The following is a 24165-nucleotide window of genomic DNA, read 5'->3' as shown; positions in this document are numbered from 1 at the left end:
TACATTGGCGTCCAAAATTAAAGCAAAAAATGGAAATTCTGGAAGTTTGTTTTTATTTTGCAATAAAACAGTACAAACAAGTGATAGAAAAGTAGAAACATTGTAAAGAACATACAACGTAAACAACTGCAACATCCATAACAGTATATGAAAATGTTTTTCGTTTTTTCCAACTTACCAGACTTACTAACACATTGCAACAACTGGTTAATGTGCTCACTATGGAGTGTGGCCACCTCTGGCAGACATACAGGCCTGACAACAACAGAGCATGCCGTGAATAACATCATTCATGTCATGTTGAGGCAATAGCGCCCGTCCTTCCTGCGGAGCTGCTCGCAATTCTTGGAGAGCTGTTGGTGGATTCTGTCGTGACGCAACCCGTCTGCCTAGTGCATCCCAGACATGCTCTATGGGACTCAGGAGAGTGAGCAGGAGAGTGAGCAGGCCTCCGTTTCCATGGAAATATTAACCACCCGCGCTCTATGAGGTCGAGTTTTATCGTTCATCAGTACGAAGTCTGGAATCACAGCACCTCGTAACAACCTTACGTGAGGTCCAAAGATCTCGTCACGATATCTGACAGCAGTTAAACCTTTCTGATTCACCCATACAAGATCATGAAGAGTTGTTCGAGTGATCAACGCGATCCCTGCCGGCACCATTAGCGATCCTCCTCGATATCGGTCTCTTCCCACAATGTTCGGATCTCGAAATCGTGTCAGACATTCCAATCAGATGCTAATCCGTTGAGAAACGTTCTCCAGATCAAACCGGTATTCATCTGTGAAAATAAAATTGCTGAGCTATTCCACTGTCCTGGTAGCATGTTGACGATTCCACTGTAGACGTTCCCTTCTGTGGAGACGCTTCAGAGCCACACATACGGCAGATCTCCAACAGAGAATACCATTCTGCCGAAGCCTTCTCTACACCGTTTGTCCCGATACAACACCTCCAGGGGATGGTTGGAGGACAGACGCTAGTTGCTGCGCTGCACTAACGCGGAAACGGCATGCCATTAGAGCCAAATAGCAATCCTCTCCTTCTGATGTTACACGTGGTCGGCCCTGCCCTGGTTTTCATAATACAGTCATATCCGAAATGCAACAGAACGAGTCACGTCAAGCCATCGGGCCACATGAGTTTGCGACTTTCCTGCTTCCATTCTTCCTACGGCAGTCCGCCGTAGAGAGTTTGGTAGGCGTCTTCTCTGTGCCACACTGCAACGTCTGTGACTGTACGCAGCAACTGTGGATGTGAAATTAACCGATAAACATTACTCCGTTGGATAGGTACCTGACGTCGTCGTTGGCGTGGCTTTCCATTGACCGAAACGCCATCTTTCATGCAGAACAAGATCGTACGGACAACTATTGACAGTCTCTATGATTATATCGTGAATTTGACACAGGACGGGGAAATAGCGGTTTGTTGCTTTAATTTTGGACATCATTATAGTCTTGTCGACACGTGAATAACAGTTGAAACACTCTATCAGGAGAATATATTGACAGCGGATTCGCATTGATTCCTGCCTCCTAAAAGTGTCTGATGATGGACGCATGTGCTCTTTAATTTGTTAACATGTAAATATCAATAGGTACAACAGGATGGGAAATGAAACCAAGGGAAAGCACGAAATAAAAGCATTTTTCCTCTATGAACGTCTAGAATCATTACCGTAAAACTCTGATGACTAGATAGCCATGATAGTTTCCTATAAGTAACGTTAATACTCAGCTAAATAAGCTTAGTGTGTTCACATTATTTGTTATATATTCGAATGTACAACATGCTGATAACAACTTACACATCTACTGCTAGAAAGTGCTGTATTCTGCGAAAATTATTTCTTCTTACTATATTTACTTTTCTGTCTTCGAATGTAACCAAGCACGTAACATGCAATAACTTAAAATGCCATCTTGTGTAGACTGAGCAAGTATTTCTGCCTCGGGTATGGACGTGTGTGATGTCCTTAGGTTAGTTGGGTTTAAGTAGTTCTAAGTGTAGGGGATTTATGACCTCAGATTTTAAGTCGCATAGCGCTTAGAGCAATTTTTGAGCAAGTATTTGCGGGGGCGGCACATCCTTTTGCGGGGGGGGGGGGGGGGGGCTCTTCCACTGCCTGCAAGCTGCAAGATGGTACATGTTAGGTCTTGTAGCATTTGTTCTACTGTTTCGGCAGTAGGTGGCGGAGCGCGAGCAGTATCAGAGATGCTAGTTTCTTGGTATCGCCCCCAGTCTGTACGTCTGTAAGACGTCTGGTACCGTGGGAGTGCTACCCATTCTCCCACATCGACCTCTAGAATCACTGGGTTGAGGTCCTTGTGGCCACAAACCCCGCGATCCTCCTAGTGGCTCGCCTACAGAAGCGGGCGAAGGCCAAGCAGCTATATAGTTGTGCAGAACACAGTATCCCGACGCTTCGCCAGAAGATGATGGGTACGAAACTCATCGAAACGTTGCGACAAGACGACGCCACCACTTGGCTGATATCCCGAGAAGAATTCGTCATTGGAATACGCCGAGAAAGACTGCGGTCGCATATAGCCTTGGATAGTCAGGATATAGCTGAGAAATCCAACTTCGCAGCGCACCTACCTGAGAATTGGTATATCCTCCCCTCTCTGAGGTCGGGTGTCATGTTGTTGCTCATGACTGAGAAAGGTAGATTCACGGACTCCTGGAGGAGATGGAGATATCAGGTCATCTGGCGTTCACCTTCTCCACGACCCAGTTGCATTTGAAACGACAACACTTGGCATCGCAGTATGTGAGAACACGGCGTATTAATACCAGTGGATCATATTGTCTTCCATTTTGCCCGTACTATCCAATTATATGTCATGTTATCATCAAAGAAGTAAATCGATATTCAGTTTTAACCTTAATGGATTGGTATAATCGTCTTTCTGCAAACAGCGTAATGCAGTTGGAGCTAAACCACACGTTTATTTATGAAATTTTACGTCGATGGATTTCGTTTGTATGTTTTATCATGTGCCAGATAGATCCAGTCTTGTCACGTTGATCTTCAATACTCTAGTATGACGTCAACAGATTTCCATAAAAGTTGTTAGCAAGGACTGTTATATTTCATTTATATTAAATATTTAGTGGATCACTTAACCACAATGATATGAGTGACAACGCTAGGTTTTAGTTCCTGGTGAATTTTATATTAGTATGTAACCTTATTTTATAGTGACGATCTTCAACAAAATCATTTTAATTTTTTAATTTTTGTTGCTAAAGTGATGCAGGAATTTTGTATAAGGCATTTGTATGAACCTATTAATGATACTTTCCATATGTTTTGAGTGATCGCATCTCCACTAAGATACGAGAAAGCACATTGTATGTTGGCGTTTCTAAGATATTAAAACTTGCATGTTGATTTTAGATACTAAAAAAAATGGTTTTCATACTACTGTTTTGAAATGAAGATTTGTTAGTTAACTTGTAACACAGAGTGCGTTACTTGCTCTACATGACGTACACTAAGGCTTTTACACTCGTTGTAAACAACCGCCTCAGTTTTCTCTTGACCAGTAAGATCACATTGCTACACGTACTGCTGCGAGTTTGTTGAATTGTAACTAAAATGACTGGTTGACTAGAATGGATAGCTGCTTTTGGATTGCCGGCCGGAGTGGACGAGCGGTTCTAGGCGCTACAGTCTGGAACCACGCGACCGCTACGGACGCAGGTTCGAATTCTGCCTCGGGTATGGATGTGTGTGATGTCCTTAGGTTAGTTAGGTTTAAGTAGTTCTAAGTTCTAGGGGACTGATGACCTGAGAAGTAGTCCCATAGTGCTCAGAGCCATATTTTTTCTTTTGGATAATATGGTTTTTTGCTTATTGTTCTTATCAATTCTTATTCTGTAACTTTCCTTGTATTTTAGCACTGAAGACGGCTATTTATAGCCAAAAATCTAGATAAGCAAGAGTAATAAAAAGTAATGGGGTTGCTACTGACTGCTGTGTTCCTCTCCTTCCTAATTTTCTCGTATTTAACCCCATGAAAAGATTAATACACAAGGTGATTCAGCTGCGCTTACAGATGTCGTTTGCGCGGGATTAGCCGTGCTGTCTATGGCGCTGCAGTCATGGACTGTGTGGCTGGTCCCGGCGGAGTTTCGAGTCCTCCCTCGGGCATGGGTGTATGTAAGCTTAGGGACTGATGACTTTGGCAGTTAAGTCCCATAAGATTTCACACACATTTGACACACAGATGTCGATTCATGCAATCCCACATGATACAACAAAGTTGTTGACCGGTTCGCACAGGAGATGAGAAGCGCATTGTCAAAATGTTGCATAATAACAGGTAAAGTGTGACCAATGTACTCGTTTTGTTTATGAAACTACTTTAGAACATTAACGTGGCGAGTAATATACTAATTTTCTCACTGAGTTATGTACGGGAAAGTTGTTGATTTCATGCTCCCTGTTTTGATATCGTCTGTTAATTTCGCTCTTTCCAGAGAAGAAACAGATTTCATAACGTAATGGTTAAGAACAGTTTATAAGAGATTAAGTACTGTGAACGGAGACATCATCCAAAACCTGTGTGAATGCACCGCTAGTTACACAAAGGAAGATTGGAGATACTTGGATAAGTATAGCAGAAGTTAGAGGTATCTTGATCCAAAAATAATGTGTAAACTTTGGCCAACCTCATTTTTATATTATTGTAATAATAAATGTTGATCTATTAATAATTAGTCTAAAGATATTGTTATTTCTTGGTAATTGATTGAGTTATCAGTATTTATAGTTTCGGTATTTTTGAAGAAGTCTGTTAATATTGTTGTGTCTAAAATAATTAGTGTTGATATAATAAAGACCCATATTGTTAAAGTGATAATTACAGTAATTGATTTAGGGTGAAATATTTCGTTTGATGCAATTCTTGTAATATAAATAAATGGAACTAATATACCACCAAGAAATGATAAGAATAAAATGTATGACAGTCAATAACTTGATCCCGTTTGCTATCAGTCGCAGAAAGCTTTGAGAGGGAACTGAAATCGATTACACGGGTGTTGCCTGTCTTACACACGTCCTGACAAAGGCGTAGTGCTGGGTGCGTAAAACGGCATCAGAAAGGTCAGCTGAATCACATATACAGGGTGTTACAAAAAGGTACGGCCAAACTTTCAGGAAACATTCCTCACACACAAAGAAAGAAAATATGTTATGTGGACATGTGTCCGGAAACGCTTACTTTCCTTGTTAGAGCTCATTTTATTACCTCTCTTCAAATCACATTAATCATGGAATGGAAACACACAGCAACAGAACGTACCAGCGTGACTTCAAACACTTTGTTACAGGAAATGTTCAAAATGTCCTCCGTTAGCGAGGATACATGCATTCACCCTCCGTCGCATGAAATCCCTGATGCGCTGATGCAGCCCTGGAGAATGGCGTATTGTATCACAGCCGTCCACAATACGAGCACGAAGAGTCTCTACATTTGGTACCGGGGTTGCGCAGACAAGAGCTTTCAAATGCCCCCATACATGAAAGTCAAGAGGGTTGAGGTCAGGAGAGCGTGGAGGCCATAGAATTGGTCCGCCTCCACCAATCCATCGGTCACCGAATCTGTTGTTGAGAAGCGAACGACCACTTCGACTGAAATGTGCAGGAGCTCCATCGTGCATGAACCACGTGTTGTGTCGTACTTGTAAAAGCACATGTTCTAGCAGCACAGGTAGAGTATCCCGTATGAAATCATGATAAAGTGCACCACTGAGCGTAGGTGGAAGAACATGGGGCCCAATCAAGACATCACCAATAATGCTTGCCCAAACGTTCACAGAAAATCTGTGTTGATGACGTGATTGCACAATTGCGTGCGGATTCTCGTCAGCCCACACATGTTGATTGTGAAAATTTACAATTTGATCACGTTGGAATGAAGCCTCATCCGTAAAGAGAACATTTGTACAGAAATGAGGAATGAACCATTCGCAGAAGTGTACCCGTGGAGGCAAATCAGCTGCTGATAGTGCCTGCACACGCTGTACATAGTACGGAAACAACTGGTTCTCCCGTAGCACTCTCCATACAGTGACGTGGTCAACGTTACCTTGTACAGCAGCAACTTCTCTGACGCTGACATGGGGTTATCGTCAACTGCACGAAGAATTGCCTCGTCCATTGCAGGTGTCGTTCTAGGCCTTCCCCAGTCGCGAGTCATAGGCTGGAATGTTCCGTGCTCGCTAAGATGCCGACCAATTGCTTCGAACGTCTTCCTGTCGGGACAGCTTCGTTCTGGAAATCTGTCTCGATAGAAACGTACCATGCCACGGCTATTGCCCCGTGCTAATCCATACATCAAATGGGCATCTGCCAACTCCACATTTGTAAACATTGCACTGACTGCAAAACCACGTTCGTGATGAACACTAACCTGCTGATGCTACGTACTGATGTGCTTGATGCTAGTACTGTAGAGCAATGAGTCACATGCACCGAAGTCAACATTACCTTCCTTCAATTGGGCCAAATGGCGGTGAATCGAGGAAGTACAGTACATACTAACGAAACTAAAATGAGCTCTAACACGGAAATTAAGCGTTTCCGGACACATGTCCACATAACCTCTTTTCTTTATTTGTGTGTGAGGAATGTTTCCTGAAAGTCTGGCCGTACCTTTTTGTAACACCCTGTAAACGTTTGTTTTGTTACCAAGTGCTGTGTGAACGGCATATAACGGCAGTTTAGGGCTAGTGTACGGTTGTTCATCAATTCTAAGTACCTAAGTGTATGGATAGCGGCTGGAAATAGCGCCTCGAGTAAGCACCTCGCGCAGCGCTGCGCGGGCCGAGTGGTGCCGGGCTGTGGCAGCGGTTTTTAATGAAGTGCGCCGCGCGCCGGCTTGGCGCCGCTGTTCGCCCGGAGGTCGCGCGCGAGAGGGCTCTCCGCTGGCCGGCGCGGCTTGCTCTAAGCGGCTTACGGAATCGATACCGCCGGCCTAATTACAAACGCAAGTGCACTGTCCCACTAATGGCGTGCCAGCGCCGCCGCCGCAATAGCCAGTATCTGTTTGGCACCCCGTAACTTGTATTCCACTGGGTCAAAATTCAATATACACTGGGATAGCAATATGAGCATACGCAGATAGCGGTAGTTTCGCGCACGCAAGATATAAAGGTGCAGTGCGTTGGCGGAGCTGTCATTTGTGATTCATGTGAAAAGGTCTCAGACATGATTATGGCCGAACGACGGGAATTAAAAGATTTTGAACGTGGAATGATAGACGGATGGGCTACTCCATTTCGGAAGTCGTTAGGAGATTCAGTATTCCGAGATCGGGAGTTTCAAGAGTGTGCCGAGAATATCAGATTTCAAGCATCACCTCTCCTCATGGACAACGTACTTCACTTAATAATTTAGAGCAGCGACGTTTACGTAGAATTGTCAACAGTAGCAGAAAAGCAACATTGCGTGAAATAAAGTCTCAAATCAATGTGAGATGTACGACGAACATATCCGTCAGGACAGAGCACCGAAATTTGTCGTTAATGGGCTATGGCAGCAGGCGACCGACGCGAAGGCCTTTGCTGGCAGCCCAACATCACCTCCATTGCCCCCCCCTAGAATTGTGACCATACCCCCTAGAATACTGGAAAATCGTGGCCTTGTCACATGAGTTCCGATTTCAGTTGGTAAGAGCTGATGATAGGGTTCGACTGTGGCGCAGGCAAGTCACTCTGCAGGTTGATGGTGGCTCCATAGTGTTGTGGGCTGTGTTTACATTGAATGGACTGGGTCTTCAGGTCCAAGTGAACCAATCATTGACTGGAAATGGCTATGTTCGTGTGGCGTGCGTACTGTAAGACCTACGGTACACACATCATCAGATTATTTGACTTGTCATTCTAACGAAGTAGGCGAGTGTCAGCAATATGTCTCGTGGTCTTATCGTGGCGTGTTTATCTTCTGCCGTTAGGTCAGACGATAGAAATGCCACTGGCACGCTTAGAGTATCAGATTGACGGTGACCAACTTTAAACAGAACTTGATTAATTTTCACACACATTTATTAAAATAATAGAAACTATATACATTACATAACTTGATTCTAGATGCTGTTTACAACTGACAATCTGAAGTTCCTTTGGTCTTCGTACGTTGATCTTATTCTCACATATCTCTGATACTTGACAAAGTGTCTATACATTTCTCTTCATGGCTATGTACAGGAATATGATAATCTTATTAGGCGCAGACTCAAACTTGACTGTAGACTGGTACAGACTAATGCAGACTGACTAATCGGAAGTCTGTACACTCGTTATAATACCTCGAGCGTTCAGGTATCACTGCGCGAGTGTGATCCGCGTGGAGAAAAGGTTCTACGTTAGCAGCAATCTCATTGGCTGCGTTACATATTAATACGCGGATCGGCGGAAGCAGAATTTGGTCCGTCTCTAAGACAGCGCCATCTCGTAGTGCGGAGACAGACGAGCGCTGCACCTGCGCTGTTGTGCTTAGCGAGGCGCGCTCTAGTGGGAAAGTTGTGTACGCGCTGACTACGTGGGACTATCTACACAACAGTTCACCTACTTGGATACAATCTGCAGCCACTCGTGGACTTCATCTTCCCAAATATGTCACTGGTCAGCAATTATTCACGATTGGTTTCGAGAACATTTTGGACATTTCGAGCGATCGATTTGGCCACCCACCGACATGAATCGCATCGAACATTCATGGGACGGAATGGAGAGGTCTGTTCGTGTACAAAATGCTGCACTGGCAACACTTTGAGAATTATGGACGGTTACAGAGGCCGCATGGCTCAATATTTCTGCAGGGGACTTCCAACGAGTTGGTCATTCCATGCCACATCTAGCTGCTGTTCTACGCCAGGCAAAAGGAGGTCTAACACGATATTAAGAAGTATATCATGACTTTTGTCACCTCAGTGTACGAATGAAGCATGTGCTCCTATGAAGGAACGAAGTGTCCACACCCGTGAGTTTCCTGACAATTTAGTTCAGACTCTGCTATAGACATCAGGTCAGTGCATCAGATTTGTGTATAGTGCCGCTGTATTCTGTGTTCTTGTCGCCACTGATGAAACGCAAGACTAGGATTTCGCTGGAGTACAACAATACTAGCCAGACACTGTCAAACCACCTACCTGCTACGCAGTCACTTTAACACTTGATATGCATGTGTGAAGACTTTCACCGTCAGGGTCAGTTTCAGTTAAAACTCGAAGGCATTATTCTATGCCTAAAGTTTCGTCTTGAACTGCCTTAATGATTCAGAAAGGTGTTAACACACTAAAAACGAGTACAGCACACCAAGCATTTTGTACGTGTCTACGCAACGGTAGGTTTGTGACGTCATCAGACTGATGTCTAAGGTCGCAGAATAGTGCCGACGTATGGTATGGAGCTTGCAGAGGGGAAGAGTTACGCTGCTTGTTTTCTTCATACAATGAAGGCTCTCACTACCGGATGTCATAAATGCTGATAAATTTTCCGGGCTGTATGGCCGTGGTCCCTGAAGATCTATCCAGAGCTATTCTGGACAACTCCGAAGATGCTCTTAGCGACGCTGAGTCTTTCCGACTTGCTGACTCGGCAAGACTCTGCGGCGTCAGGAGCACCACCGAAAAAATGTTGTGCAGCTCTGACGATACGTCAGACACCAAAAAAGATTTTTCGACCACGAACCAGCAGCCCGGAGTATTCATCAGCAGCTGTTTGTTTTGTTTAGCACTAGGTACCACAACTTGTCTAATTACTGTTCTCTTTATCTACTGAAAGTGATTTTATTCTTTTGAATTTCTGGGGCCTCACTGTACATTGTAGTAGTAATTATTAGTTCACACTAAAACCATAGTGTCAGAGAAATAAGGTTAATGATTTCCCGGTCCTAGTGAATACACTGGGCAGATGATTAGTGAGACGGAACAGTTGAAATTCCTAGGCGTAAGCTGTCTTGGAAAGCACATGATCAAGATCTTTGTCAAAAACTAAATTTAAGATTAGGACAGTATCAAAATTAAATTGTATTTCAACAGGAAAAGTAGTCTGCTTTGACTATTTTCATTCGCTTATGGCGTTTGGTTTTGTTCTTTGGGGTAACTCTTCTGATTGAAAAATAGTATTTTTGACTCTGAAACGGGCGGTTCGTGCAGTATGTGATGTAAGTTCTATTCAGTAGTCTAGGAATTCTGACATTTGCCTCTGAATAAATTTTTGCATTTAATGTTGATTGTTGGTAACAAAACCAGCTAATTCCCAAGAGTTAGCAGCTTTCTCTCAGTTAATACTAGGCCGATACCCGATCCGCATTTGGACCGCACCTCTTTCACTCTTTTTCACAAAAACGTGCATTATACTGCTGCATCTATTTTCAGTATTCCACTGCTAGAATTCAAAAATCTTAGCTGTAATCCATACACTTTCAGATCAAAACTGAAGAGTTTCCTCATGGCTTACTCCTTCTATTTTGTCGAGGAACAGGAAAATTAAAAACTTGAGATAATTCCTGTGTTACGTTGTTGATTATTTTTATTTAAACACGTGGCTTGTCGTCTGCATAGGATTGATATATTTTCCATTTCATCGATTATTACTCTTCCCTTATAATTTAATGTACTGAGTCATTCCAAGACCATGGAGGCATGCTCCTGAATTTGGTCCTACGGAACATGCCATATTAAGTAAAATAACCAGTATGAGGAAGACCGCTGCAGTTGCGTAATAAATATTTATATCTGGTCCAACTAGTTTCGCGGCGTTAGATCCACATATTCTGGGATACAGTTGTATGTAAACAAGACTAAAAACGAATAAACATCCTGTTTTGGTTAGAATGTGGTTGTACTATACACGAAACTATAAAGGAAAAATTACGAGCTCACATTTATAATTTATTCCAAACGATAAGCAATAGATGACAGAAAATTCTTTGTCCCACTGTGATAAAACTGTGTACCCATCAAGAGGTCAGTAGCCCAATTTAAAATAAGGCAGGTTTAGGGAAATTGGACTACTGAACTCCTGACGGTTAATCAGGCTTGTCACAACGGGACCAAGAATTTTGGGTCATCTACTGCTTATCGTTCGGAATAAATTATAAATCCGAGTAAATGTTTTTCTATGTTGTTTCGTGTGCACTACAACTACATTTTAACCGGAACAGGATCTTTATTCGTCTTACACTCTTGTCTGCATACCATTGTATACCTAAAGATGTGGCTCTGAGGCCTTGAAACTGGCTAGATCAGAAACAAAAATTTATCACACAGCTGAAGCCGTCTTATTCAGGGTTAAATTATACAGATGTGGATGCCCATAGTACAAAATTTTCTGCATATCGACTGCCTTGCGAGACGGAGTGGACTTTCTTTACATTTTTAGATTTGGCAAAGCACTAACAAATGTTGGAGTTAACATTCAATACAAAAAGATTTGTTTAAAGAAGAAATGCATCCCGAATTATAATAAGCACATGTTCAGTTACTTACGACGCATGACTTTATTTGGTATTAGATATGAGATTAATTTGTTATATTCAAAGAAAACCAAATAGAATACAGAGCTGTGTACAGCCCTCACAAAAGCTGTCACTAGGGAACAATACTATTGGACGCAAATAGAAATGTTGCCGACAACGATGCATCTGAACGAAAACTTGGCAAATATACATAATAAGGAAATCGATAGGCTACGTATTAACAAACATTCTGGATCCTGACTTGACGTGTAGTTAAAAATAACAGCTATAAGTTTCTTCAAAAGTCTGAAATTTGACTGACATAACCTTTATTGAAAATGATATGTAGCTGTTAAAAAAGGGCTAACGCATATTTATCATAATGTACCGAAACAGCAACAAACAAGTTCCATAATATCGTATACTGTTTCGGTCATAGACAGTGCCATGCTTATCACACCGATACGTAATAAAGAAGTGTAAATAAGTTCACTGACACTGCTCCAAGTAAGGCATATGAGCAGCAGGGAGCAAACAGACATAGGGACAATACTATACTACATAATATTAACAAGAAATTAGATGAAAATGAAGCGTTGGTCATTCAGGCTGTAATTCTACAGGTAAGCCAATACGTCAGTAAAGCTCATCAGTTCTTCAACAGCAATGATATTGAGAAACGTAGGTACGATCTCACGAACAAATATACTCCACACTTGAATACGGTTCTTCATAAAATAAAAAGTTCGTTAAATGACTTCCAGAAAAAGGAATCATTAAGAAATGTACCGCACACTTAAAAAAGACTCTCAATATTAAAAAAAAAGAAATTTAAATGACTTCCAGAAAAAGAAATTGATCCCATTGAATGCAACAGGCCTGGAACTCTGAGCTACAATTAAGTTACGTAAGACTGTGCCTGTGAGGCCGATTGTTGATGCGAGGGGAAGGGGGAGCGGGAGGTTGTTATCACACATAAAATTTCCTTGCAGATTATTCAAAGAAATATTACCAACATCTCACTGCTTCCACTATGCGGGACTGGGAATACCTGATTAACAACGATTCGCATTTAACGATTCCGGTCCATAAGTGAATTACGTATTTAGACGTTACTCGCATGTACTCCAACATTTTTCTAGACAAAGTGCTGGACATTGCTGCACACAACTTAAGAACATATAGTGGTAGACTGCAAAAGAAATAAATGAAGTACCTTTATCTGTGGATCTCGTGGAGGAACTGAGCGAGCTCAGTTTCGCAGGATCTCCATTTGCAGAATCCATATTGATTTTTTATACAGGAGATGTTCATCTTCCAAGAACGTCATAATTATTGAGCATAAAACATGTTCCACAATTCTACAACAGATTGACGTCAACGATATAGGTCTACAATTGTGTGGAGCTGTCTTACGGCCTAACAGCAATGATCTTTCTTGGCATGGGTAAGCCGGCCGGAGTGGCCGTGCGGTTCTAGGCGCTACAGTCTGGAACCGCGTGACCGCTACGGTCGCAGGTTCGAATCCTGCCTCGCGCATGGATTTATGTGATGTCATTAGGTTAGTTAGGTTTAAGTAGTTCTAAGTTCTAGGGGACTGATAACCACAGCAGTTAAGTCCCATAGTGCTCAGAGCCATTTTGGCATGGGTAACAGAAGCGATGCGTCGTGGCATGGAAGCAATGAGGTCTTGGTAGTTCGCTGGAGGGAGTTGGTATCACATCTGCACACACAGATTGTGGTGTCACCGCCAGACACCACACTTGCTAGGCGGTAGCCTTTAAATCGGCCGCGGTCCGGTAGTATACGTCGGACCCGCGTGTCGCCACTATCAGTGATTGCAGACCGAGCGCCGCCACACGGCAGGTCTAGAGAGACGTCCTAGCACTCGCCCCAGTTGTACACCCGACTTTGCTAGCGATGGTTCACTGACAAATTACGCTCTCATTTGCCGAGACGATAGTTAGCACAGCCTTCAGCTAGGTCATTCGCTACGACCTAGCAAGGCGCCATTATCATTTGCTATTTATCTTGTGATACACGTACCGTCAGACCGATGTTCACTAATTATGAATTAAAGTTAAGTATTCCAGTAGTTACTTACGTTCTTTGCTACTATAAATTCCCTTACCTGTTCCAGACCTCACGCCAGCCTGCGTGAGCTTAAACGCGTGCCTTTCGGCTTCCTCTCCTAGTGACTTTGCTGTCTTGCCAAGTCACAACACAGATCTAATTCCCGTAAATTCCGGAGAGGAAGGCGATGAGCTCTGACACCACGTCAGTCAGATTTCTTCGATCAGTTCAGTTGGTGGGCTGGTTCGTCAGTTGGAACTCGACAGTGTGTTATTCGAAGCGCTCTTTTACACTCCTGGCCTTCTGACACGGCGCATTCTTCTTGTTGAAAAATGCTACTGTCGTCGGGAAACATAATGGCCATGAAGGAGCGTATGCGGTCTGCAACCATTGTACGATATTCCTTGGCCGTCATGAGACCTTGTATGAGCTCCACTGGGCTCATGGATGGCTACGTGGATGTTCACCAGAGCTCTGTGGTACCACCACCAGTTTGTCTCCCTCCCACAATACAGTTGTCAAGAAGCTGTTCCCCTGGAACACGATAGATTCGCGGCCTCCCATCCTCATATTGTAGAAGGTATCATGAAGAATTTCGGGCAATGCTTTGCCACTGCGCCCCAATCCAGTGCCGATGGTCACGTGGTTCAGTCGTAGTTGCCTTGCGCGTTCTTAACATACGTGGGTCGTCGCCTGCGGAGGCCCGTCGTTAGGAGTGTTCGATGCACTGTGTGTTCAGACACACTTCTAATCCACCCAGCATTAAAGTCTAATGCTAGTTCCGCCACAGCTCTCCTCCTGTCTTGTTTTACCAGTCTTCCCAGCCTACGATTTCCGACGGCTGTAATGACAGGTGGCCGTCTTACCCAACGACGTCTGGAAATGAATTTACCTTGGTTACCCCATGTTTAATACGCTTACCACATCACTCCTCCAACACTCCACAAGTCGTGCAGTTTCCGAAATGCTCGTGCCGATCCTCTGGGCCATCACAATCTTCCCCTAGTCAAACACAGATAGATCTCGCGCCCTCCCCACTCTACACACGGACAGCACGCTCACTGATACTACATCCATGCATGTTTTCGACTAGCAGTAATTCCTTCCAGGTGTCGCTGCTATCTCCTGGACTGGTTTACATCGATAGTAGGTCGGTTGGTTGGTTGTCTGGTTGATTGGGGGAAGGACCAAAAAGCGAGGATATCGGTCCCATCAGATTATGGAAGGAATGGGAAGGAAATCGGCCGTGCCCTTTAACCATCCCGGCATTTGCCTGAAGTGATTTCGGGGAGTCATGGAAAACCTAAATCAGGATGGCCGGATGCGGGTTTGAAAAGTCGTCCTTCCGAATGCGAGTTCAGTGTGGTTAATACTGCGTCACCTCGTTCGGTAGCGGTGTGGTGGTCATAATGTTCTGGTTGATCAGTGTACTCCTGCTGTGGAAAGAGGCGGACGCAGGTCCTTTGCTGTTTTCAAATATTCTCCCACCTTTCTTGTTAGATTATATTACAAAAGGAATTCTTAATCCACGCCTCAAGGAACACAGCAATTATTGCCTAAACAAGACGGATAATTCCGAAATAGTATATTACGCACTAGGGCTGGGAAATCACCAAATTCGGTTCTCTGACACTGCGCTTTTAGGGAAATCTAATAAGAACTACTCTAGAACAGCCCATAGAAATGCAAAATGCCAAAACATTTTCAACACAAAAGAAGAAGAATTAGACAAATTGTGGTCCCTGAAGCTAAATTTGGAGCCATAGAAATACAAAAGCACAATAACAATTTCAACGTAAAAGAATAAGGGAGTTAGACATGTTGTAGGCCCTAGTCTAAATAAAACGAATAGCGCTAACTCGGCCCCTCTACGGGATCCATAACATACGTCGGCGCTACCCCGAGATCTTATGCAGTGGTCTGATGACATCATGAACCGATCGTAGCGAGGACACAAATAAACCGTTCGGCTTGTTGAGCTTGGTTTTTGTCTGTATCAGCTTTCTGAGTCGTTAAACCCATTTTTCAGTAGTGGAAGATGAAAAATTAGGCAATAATTGTGTCTTGGACCAAGGCCTTATGCTCATAAATTGATTATCAGCTGTATCGCAAAAATTGCTGTGAAAGCTACATTGTATAACTTCAATTATGATAAAACTAAAACAACCATTTTATCCAGTTTATACCAGAATAGCAGCTACAAGCTACGGAATATGGTCACTTTTTATATAAAATCGTTGGTTACGAAAGTGCCTAGAGCTCCGACTTATACACCACTAACGTCTTACAAAAGCAAACTCCGTCAGACATCATCAATTGGTGCAGCTGTGCCTTTCAGTGACATATTTTAGCTGGCAGGGCAAATTCCACACACGGACAGGCAGGGTAGCAATGGGCTCACCGTTTTCTGCGGTAGCAGCTGATGTGTCCATCGAAGAAACAGCACAGAGTTCTTCATCCCTGTGCTTATCCTGTCGTCTGAAGCAAAGTTTGTGCGAAATGGCTTGGCTCCTTCGTTGAAACGCCTCTCGACCTCACTGCCGGGCAAATTTAGCTCTTTCCTTCGAAGATGTGGCCACCTTGGTTCGTTGCCTCCTGCTGAGCTGTGTCCTTCCCCCATTAGAAGTGATTACCTCTTCTGTGAGTGCTGATTTTCTTATTCTGTTTGTCAAATATTTAGCTATCCCGGCATAACCTCTCAATACGATCGCTTGCAGACTCGCTAGCTGTAGCTTAGATGGTCTTCTTGTCACTGGGACTTTCCGTGGTGAAACGTTAGTCAAATGATCAGATGGAGAACGTGAACTACAAAAGCTTGACCAGTGCTTCTACGGTCATAACTAAAACACGAAGTTCACGCTGGAAATAGACAATAACGACTCGATTCCATTCTGGGGTGTAGGAGTACAACACAGATGCATAGCACACAAATACAGCAAAAAAGTGCAGAAAACCAACGCACAGGAACATCTGCATTCAAAGAAGCACCATTTTCCACCACAAACGATCTTTGAGTATTACGCAAGCTGGCCATATAAGCTCATTGGATATAGAAAGCTGACAACCTTAACACCAATTAAACATACTCTTGGCAATATTTCATGCAAATAGGTTCACCAATAAGCTCATGCAAGCTTATAGGGGTATAGTGAAGAACAGGTAAATGAATGAACAAAATAGCAGCATCCTGTTGCTCGTTTACCTTGTACAAAAGTATGACACTACGTACACGATACTGCAGTGCCTGTGTTATTCCGAATTACGAAGGAAAGTTGCTTCCGACATGCATGCAAGTATGGCCAAAGGAACAACACTGAAGCGACTGCACCCGTTATGAATTACTTGAAATGTGTTTGCACACGCGAATACGGATTATCATTAGCTTGATAATGGAATGACGACAATGAAAATCTATGCCGGATCGAGATTTGAACGCGGATTTCCCGCCTATCGTAAGCATGCATTTCATGCATGTCCGAAGGAACTTTGCATCGTAATTCGGAATAACATATCCGCTGTAATATCATATTTATCCGCTAACTCCGGGCACGATCTTTCAAGTAAACTGTCTCACCTGTACGGGAATATACATAACAGATGTACAAGTACAGGTTGTAGACACGTGGTTGACGAAATACCCGTTTCAGACCTTCTGGCTACAATTGTGTACATTAACTTCCACTGTGTCTTTTCTGTAACAGCAGTGTTTTTCATAATGGAAACCTGAGGTACACATTTGTGACTGTTCAGCCACTTCATCATGTCCTAGTACTGCCAGCTATTGGGCGTCACTATTAAATATCAACAAGTCAAAGCAGCAGTGTCCAGCAGCTTGTGACCACCAAAATGCACGTATGTTGTCGGTTCTCAATATTTCACTATATAATTCAATATCGTTATTGTTAATTTGTATGGTGAACATTGAATGACCATTTTACTACTTATTGCAATAGAGAATGTTTCGTGATTAAGTCATTTTTGTCCTTAAAATAAAACCAAGTTAACAAAGTATGTTTTGAAAACGAGTGCACATTTTTGTACACATCTTGCATCTTAAATCATGATAAAATTACCTAAGAACAGAAAATAATTCAGGTCTGAAATACATATGGAAGTTTGTGTCGGAACGTGAGTCGTGTTCGAATAGCCAAATGGTAAGGCGAAAGCTCGCGATAAGCGGGATATCCGGGTTCGAGTCCCGGTCCGTCACAGATTTTCATTGTCGTCATTCCATTATAGAGTTGATGGCAGTCCATATTCGCGACTGCGAATACGTTTCATGTATTGTAGAGTTGTCGGTGACCGAGCAAGCAAGCCGCTGCGCCACGGAGCAATTAAGCCAATATTTCAGGGCAGCCGTAACAATAGAGTTCTGTTGAGGTTCACGTAGGATTCCTTAAATGCTCTCCATGCTGCATTTGTTTACGAGCTCCGACATGAATGCGGTGAAGTAGGAGAAACTGTGAGGTCAACAAACAATCGCGTGTCAGAATGTCAACATTATACAGCGACTGCAAATCATCAATAGCCGACATTTGCTAGTGTTTCCTTACAGCCACGGATGAAGCAGTTTAAAATAAGAGAAGCTACTGAAATAAATGAAGGTCCCGAAGGCCTGGCTGCCAGCGATTGCAAACCAATGGGCTGCATGTGTTCGGTAGCAATCTGCGGCTTACGACACAGATACACCAACGTAAACAAACGGCCACAAAACAACTGCTGTTTTGTATTGACAACTTGATGACATTTTGCTATAGCAAAATGTTTCCCTGATACAAGCTGAAGATTCTCTACTGCCTGCGAATTACCTGACACTAGAGCGCAGACTGTCTTTACGACTACTGCATCACAGGCATCTTGACTTTGACCTACTCAGTCACGTTCGAGAAAGTGAAGTAGTTCGTCATGTGACAACCGATACAGGAGAGTGTAGGGTGGACCATCCCCAGGATGGTCCCCTTGAAGCCGACCGCTGCAAAGACGTTTGAAACGTAGGTTTCAGTATTGGTTTTAGTTTTAAACTCACCCGGTGTTTTGTCTAAAAGAATTTTAGTCACTTTAACCCTCTGTTTATTAATGGTTACCCTGCAAAATTACCGTCCTTAAGTCAACTACCTGGCTTGCCAGTGATGTGTATCGGTGTACCAAGATGTTTACTGGTATTTGTTGACCACCAACTGACACCGGCAGTGCTCCGTGTATAGTATAACACAGTTCCCGCATTTCCTGACTTTACGAATACGGCAAAAGCTCGTGCTAACTGTGGGCTCTGCTGTCTCGTCTGCTCCTAATTTGTGATTCTGCTGTGCAAATAACTTCAGTTTTCGTTGAATGGAAGTATTCTTGTGTCTTTATAATTACTATGAGTCAGTTTTTATTGATAATCACGTGTGGTTTCACTGCGTAACAACTGCCTAGTAACGGGAGACTAATACCGCGTCATAACAGTATCGTGGAATCAACGGACGACCTGGTATTTTAAATCAACTACAGTAAGAATCACCGAGTGTTGAGAAACAAGTAGGCTCCGAAAGTAACAATGAAAGTGAAGTGGTGGCCTCGCAAAATGTGACATTTTCAAATGATAAAACAGTCTTCAGCGAGATTAATGCAGAAAGTGGATTAGGTATTGTAACGCTGGGATTAGGTGGGGGCCTATTTTGCAACATAATTTATTAACAAATGTATATCATGAGACAAAACTGCAGTGACATTAGTGGAAACGTTTGGCAGTTAATATGAAAATAAACAGTATTACGCCCACAAATAATTGCGACGTACATGTGGACACATCACACTCTATAATACAGGATGGCGCACGAAATTTGCCACCATTTGCTTAGAACGTAATTCATGAGTCACTCTGAACTAGAGCTCGAAGAAAAAAATGAGTTACGAAATCCCACGTTGTTCATAACACCGTCGCTAGGAGACTAGTGTGTACAACATGGCCGACAAAGGACGTCTAACAACGCAGTAGCGATTAGCAGTTATTTTTCATGGAATTAAAAACCTTGTTGCGACTCAGAGGCGGTTTCGGCAACAGTTTAACACACAGTGGCGCCTTCCAGGAGAACCATTCACAGTTTGTAAGAGAAGGACCGATATTGGCCGGCCGGGGTGGCCGAGTAGTTCTAGGCGCTACAGTGTGGAGCCGGGCGACCGCTACGGTCGCAGGTTCGAATCCTGCCTCGGGCATGGATGCGTTTGATGTCCTTAGGTTAGTTAGGTTTAAGTAGTTCTAAGTTCTAGGGGACTGATGACCTCAGAAGTTACGTCGCATAGCACTCAGAGCCATTTGAACCATTTTGATCGATACTGGAAGCGAAGCGACCTCGGGCGAAGCCTGTTTGTTCGCTAGAGTTACTGAAGAGGTACGAGTTCCTCTACAGAGAAGACCCGGAAAATGGTGTAGAAACACCGGAGTGCAACTACCCATGTCGAGTTTCTAAACGGGTTCTTAAAAACGACATCCGGATGTACCACTACAAGACGACCTCTGCTCAGAAGGACACCGCAGAACACAAGCGGCAGAGAAACTCTTAGCCCGTTGGCTGGAGGATAGGGAAGAAACTCTCAACAAGTTTTTAGACGATGCGCATTTTCATTTGGACGGTGTGGTTGACAAGCAAAATGTACGCTTTTGGGCTGCTGAAAATTCGGAGGCGTCCTTCAGGTACACTAACATCATGGTAGGCAATTTCCAGTCACGGATTTAATGGACCTTTCTTTTCTTTGAAGAGACTGTGAACAATACGCGTATTTGAACATGTTCCACAACAATTTTGATCCACAGCTTCTTGCTAGTGTGTTATCCTTCATCACGCTGTGGTTCACACGAAATGGAGCGGGGCGACATGTGGCGAACAGTGTTGGGATTCCTACAAGAGCGTTTCTACATCAGGGTCATTTCAGTCATATTTCGAGCTTGTTTCAAAGTCAAAGCATTATGGTCCCCCAATAGTCCAGATGTCAACACATGTGACTTCTTTTTTTTGGGAAAAGCTAAAGGAAACAATTTTCCTGAAACGTCCACATGATTCAATGAAGCTCTGGTGCCTTGTTCTTAAAGATTGCAGTAAAATCACGGAAGACATGTGCTGCAAAGTCATCGCTAAAATCAGTCTTCGTTTCAAGCAAACGAGGAATCAAACTTGTGGACATATTGAGCAAGCGCTGAGTTACAGCAGTTCTCCACAAAGTATAATCAATGGTAGTATATGTTCCTTTGAGTTTATCTTGATAGAAAACAGTTTATTCAAGAACTACATGGTAACAAACTTCGTGCGCCACTGTGTGTTAGAAAGACTTATTCTCACAGCTACAATACTTTAGATACTAATGTTATTTGACCCCGGTGACATACGAGCGTGCACCGACAGCAGAAGAAGTAAACGTAAATCGCAATATTCATAATATCTGCCCACACAACATTACAAACAGGAAACCATGACAGCACTGTATGCTAAATGAACAAACGGGGCATAAGAGGTACACTCTACCAGCTACTGCCGCGCGGGATTAGCCGAGCGGTCTTAGGCGCTGCAGTCATGGACTGTGCGGCTAGTCCCGGCGGGGGTTCGAGTCCTCCCTTGGGTATGGATGTGTGTGTTTTTCCTTAGGATAATTTAGGTTAAGTAGTGTGTAAGCTTAGGGACTGATGACCATAGCAGTTAAGTCCCATAAGATTTTCACGCACATTTGAACATTTTGACCAGCTACTCACAACTACTCCGGACAACACAACTACACAGAGTTACCAGTGAATGGACAGCAATATAACACAAAAAAAAAAAACTGGTGTCTATATACAACTGAAACATGAACACAGCATGCATACAGAACACATGGTCACACTACGGAATATAGATTTCACAACTTATAACGGTTATGCACTCTAGAAAATTACACAACAACCTCTGGCTGCCTTCGCTTCTCTCAGTACGCGCCACACAGTAGTTTCATCCTGATGGCACCTGTTAATGGCCAGTCAGTAGATATAGGCCACAAAAGTACGACGCTTTGTGCTCTGTACAGTACAGCAACAACTAATCTCGATCATTTCTCTAATCTACCGTCTTATTGTGGACACCGGCAAAAGACAAAGTCCGCTCTTCAAGTGGGCAGTATCCGCATATAGCTCTGCCACGCCCTGCGCTGACCGTTATGGTGTCCAACACGCTGCCCGATCCCAAGGACTCCACGTTCCAGGCTGTTCCTGTCTCCATCTTGATTGGGGGCCGCCAATGAAATGTTCCGAACTCTGGACGCGGTGCCTACTCTGGCCCGCAACGATGCACCGGCTCCATACAAAGCCTTCTAGATACAAGGCCTACGCACAGCGGCCATATTGGCACGTGACTTCACAAACTGTTGGCCATCCTATCTTCAGTCGGCAGTCCTGTTGGGGTGTATGTTGTGTTGAAAGTGTGTGACACGTGAAAGTTTTATGTATTTCATACAGTATTCGCCTACAGTTCTTCGAAGTATGGGATACAAGCGCTGCATTTCCTTTTGCCAGGGAAATTATAAATCCCGAAAAGGCATTAAAGTGCACATGTTCCAATTTGCAGAATGTGTGAAGTTGAGAAATCACTGGATCGCAGCTATTCCCAGACAGGAATTTGTGTCTACGCATCATTCAAGGGTAAGTAAACGACAAAAAATTTGTTGCGTGTTATTTGTTTCCATTGCACCACGTTTGACAATTGTTTTTAAAAGCAGTTATGTATCATGTACCAGTCTCATTTCTTTCTTAATTCTGGACCATTGCTGCGTGGTTAATACGAAGCTGGCTGTGAAATGTCTCTCATATTTGCAACTATTGTCACACAAAATAGTTATATTAATTAGTGTGACTCGAAAATGTTTAGTATTTCTCATCATTCCTACCAGATTATTGAAATTCCAGTACTTTCATTTGGCAGAGCTACGAATGATTTTGTTCAGTCTTACATATACAGCTATTCGGAAATAATTTCAATTTGAGTAAACTACCTTAGAAAATCGCTTTAATGAATTCTGTGTTCGACAGATTAAGCAGAATAGAAAGTAGAATTTCGAGGTAAGTGTATTATGATTAAATTAACAGCACTCTGTGACACGAATTTCAATCAAGGATGTAGGAGAAAAATATTTTCAGGTTTAAGGTTCTAAAGTTATGGAGAATCAGGGAATTAAAATATTTTTTCGGGTTTTTTGATTTATTAAACATTATGTCAGGAGGTGCTCCATTTCGTCGAATGATTTGAGATTCGTGTGAGGTCAACAAATTTTGAAGTGGAGAGGAAAATTTACGAAAATAACCAGGGAAACAAATTCTGCTGCTTTATTTAAAACCAGAAACGTCTACTTGTTGTTGCATATTGCCGATTTTTTACTGCAAGAAAGCGTAGCTTCTGAGGTAAAGGACAGAATTTAAAATTACAGTTTGTATTCAGGACTAGAAACGCGTATTTAAGGCAAATCGTCAAAATAATTTTGCACCTTGAAATAACATAGCGCAGTTTTCTTCGGTTACTTTACGCAGTCATATAAATTTCCACACTTTCATTACAAGGACATGTAGAAGAGGTAAGCATGAGAATCCCTATGCGGTCTCAGCTCTAAAACTCGTAAATTTCGTATAGCTGCAGAGTGCTTAGCAGTAGTGTTCCGATACAGACCCGGCCCTCAGTATGTGACGTTACAAGTGTGCGCGCTGGCCTGACAGGCACAGGAAGGGCCTGCCTGTCGCTATAGTGAACGTCGGCCGGGCACCCGGCGACGCGTCACAGGATTGTCAGCGGCTACGACAGCGGCTACGGCGCTGGCCAGTAGATGATACGCGGTCACCGTCGGTACATCAGCCTACCCTTTCTCTCTGTAGCGCACACGCAGTACACCCTGTGTGGCGCAGCTGTATACTTCACGCTGCCAGACGTCCTCTCTGCAGTGACCACTTGAGCCTGCAACGCCGCATGGTATGAAATAGTTGAAGGCTGCCGTCATTGCGGGGCATGTGCTGGCACCAATGCGTTTAGCAACAGAAGAAGCAAATAAAGCACTATGCGTCAGCCGTTACAAACCATCCGCACCACAAGCTAAGTAAGTGTTGGGTTCAACAAGGGTAATTATGAGAACAGTCTTAAAGAGTGCCAATAAGTGACCAATTCCTTGTTTACCAGTAGTTTCACTATGAAACCTCATACAAGTGACTTCACTGTAAAACCACATACCAGCTACTCACAACTACAAGAACGCAGGGTCTGGCAGTCATAACACTGAACAAAATGTGCTGGAGTAAGGCTCTAGCCAGTCTGTTTTGTCACTGAAATGCTACAAGTATCCCCTCTCTATGTTCAAGTTCCCGTCTACAGTCCAAGTGTATGTACACGAACTGTGGCACGTGAACGGAAGGAGGGAGTTGGCACTTAAGCGTGGACTGTACTTGTGTGCCCTGCTTAAGCATTAATAATTCCTAAGTGGTGATGGAGACTATCAGCTACTGTAATGAAAGAAGAGCTAAAATTTATGTACATTTATGGTTGTGACCTGAATGATTGCTTAGAACGAATAAGATCATATATTCATCACGGCAGAATAAGTGCATATACATATATTGTCGCGTC

The sequence above is a fragment of the Schistocerca serialis genome, chromosome 8, assembly GCF_023864345.2.
Source record: "Schistocerca serialis cubense isolate TAMUIC-IGC-003099 chromosome 8, iqSchSeri2.2, whole genome shotgun sequence".
Lineage (NCBI taxonomy): Eukaryota > Metazoa > Arthropoda > Insecta > Orthoptera > Acrididae > Schistocerca > Schistocerca serialis.
This window is presented reverse-complemented; position numbering follows the sequence as displayed.